Genomic DNA, 2,512 nt, shown 5'->3' on the forward strand with positions numbered 1-2,512 from the left:
AGCAAGCAAAGTTATGTCATCAGCATATAGCAGGTTATTAATTATTCTTCCTCCAATTCTGATGCCATTTTCCTCTTCATACAGTCCAGCTTCTCTGATTATTTGTTCAGCATACAGATTGAATAAGTATGGTGAAAGGATACAACCCTGACACACTCTCTTCTTGATTTTAAGCCATGCAGTGTCCTCTTGTTCTGTTTGAATGACAGCCTCCTGGTCAAGGTTCCACATGAGTACAATGAAATGTTATGGAATTCCCATTCTTCTCAATGTTACCCATAAATTTGTTATGAACTACACTATCAAAAGCTTTTGCATAACCAATAAAACACAAGTAAACATTTTTCTGGTATTCTTTCCTTTGAACCAAGATCTATCTGCCATGATCAATAATTTCCATCATTCCACATCCTCTTCTGAATCCAGCTTGCATTTCTGGAAGTTCTCTGTCAATATACTGCTGTAACTGTTTTTGAATTATCTTCAATAAGATTTTACTTGCATGCAGTATTAATTATACTGTTCGATAATTTACACATTCCATGGGATCACCTTTCTTTGGAATGGGTACAAATATGGATCTCTTCCAGTTGGTTGGCCAGGTAGCTGTGTTTCAAATCTCTTGGCATAGCTGAGTGAGTGGCTTCAGCAAGGCATCCGTTTGATGAAACATCGCAATGGGTATTCCATCAATTCCTAGAGCCTTGTTCTTCACCAATTCCTTCAGTACAGCTTTAACTTCTTCCATCAATACCATTTTTTCTTCTTCTTCTTTTTTTAATCAATTTTATTGAAATATAATTTATGTGCAGTAAAATACACAAAACTAAAGTGACATGGGTCAATGCATTTTTGCTGTTGTTGTTGTTGTTCCCTCTTTTCCTCTCCCACCACTGGCAACCAACAAAGAAAATGTCCCTCCATATATAAATCCTTCCTTGACCCTCCACAGCAGCCAACTAAAACTATATCTGTCCTTCTGTGATTGACTTATTTTACTCAGCATAATGTCCTCCAAGTTCATCCATATTATGTGGTGTTTTACAGACTCTACATTACTCTTTAGTGCTACATACTATTCCATTTTGTGTATGGACCATAGTTTGGTCATCCACTCTTCTGCCGATGGGCACGTAGGTTGTTTCCATTTTTTACTATTGTAAATAGTACTGGGATGAACATGGGTGTGCATATATCTGTTTGTGTCCTGGTTCTCACCTCTCTAGAATATATACCTCCTAATGGGATAACTGGGTCAAATGCTATCTCTGGTTCTAGCTTTCTAAGGAGTCACCATACTGCTTGCCACAGTGACTGCATCACTTCACAGTCCACCAGCAGTGTATGAGAGTCCTAATTTCTCTGTATCCCTGCCAGCATTTGTTATTTTCTGTCTTGTTGAAAAGTGCCATCAGTGCTGGAGTGAGATGGTATCTCATTGTTGTTTTCATTTGTATCTCTCTGAAGACCAATGATCACGAGCATCTCTTCATGTATTAGCTGGCCAACTGAATATCCTCCTTGCTGAAGTGTCTATTCATGTCTTCTGACCAATTTTCAATTGGATTGTTAATTCCTATAGTGACATTGGAGTTTTCTACAAATCTTAGAGATAAGTCCCTCTACAAATCTTAGAGATAAGTCTCTTGTCAGGTATGTAATTACTGGCAAACATGAATTTGTTGCTGTCATTTTTGTTATGTGCTTTTTAGTGATATGGAAGTCTTTGTTCCATATAATTGTCTATGCTGAGCTCATTTTGTTTATAAATTGTGTTATCACTTCCTTCGTTGCTATTCTTTTAGTATTTGCCAAATATTTTTGCTGGTCCTCTTTTTTTATTTTTATGTGAAGGTTTATCATTTTTCACTGAGGTTACACTGTGATTTCTAGTTTTCTCCCCAAGTTTAGAACAGTCTGTTCTATCTTGTAATTGTCTTGACTCCCCTACCATTGAGAAGTTCTTTAACTACACATTTTTTTTCCCTCTTTTTAGTTTCTAGTTGTCCTTATTTGTCAGTTGAGGTCTCTGGTTCCCTGTTTACAGTCTTGTAGGCTTCTTTACTTTGGATACTTCCATAGTTGTGTTGGTTCTGTGTTATGCATCATGTGTGTTAATGGTCAGTTGTTGTTTGCTGTTGCTTCTCTATCCAAAGGGCTCCTTTAGCACTCTTGTAAGGTTAGTCTGGTTTTAACAAATTCCCTTAATTTCTTCTTTGGAAATGTCCTAATTTCACCATCATATTTGAGGGACCATTTTGCTGGGAACATAATTCTTGGTAGGATATTTTTTTCTCTTTCAGAGTTTTATATATACCATCACATTGTCTTCTCACATGCATGGTTTCTGCCAAGAAATCTGAGCTCAGTCTTCTTGGTTGCCCCTTATAGGCAACTTTTCTTTTTTCCCATGCTGCTTACAGGATTCTTTCTTTGTCTTTGGTTTTGGTGAGTTTGATGATGATATGTCTTGGTGATTTTCTTTTGGGGTCTATCCTGTTTGGGGTTCCTT

Source organism: Orycteropus afer, unplaced genomic scaffold (assembly GCF_000298275.1).
Source record: "Orycteropus afer afer isolate SDZICR_OR568_19922 unplaced genomic scaffold, OryAfe1.0 scaffold00200, whole genome shotgun sequence".
Lineage (NCBI taxonomy): Eukaryota > Metazoa > Chordata > Mammalia > Tubulidentata > Orycteropodidae > Orycteropus > Orycteropus afer.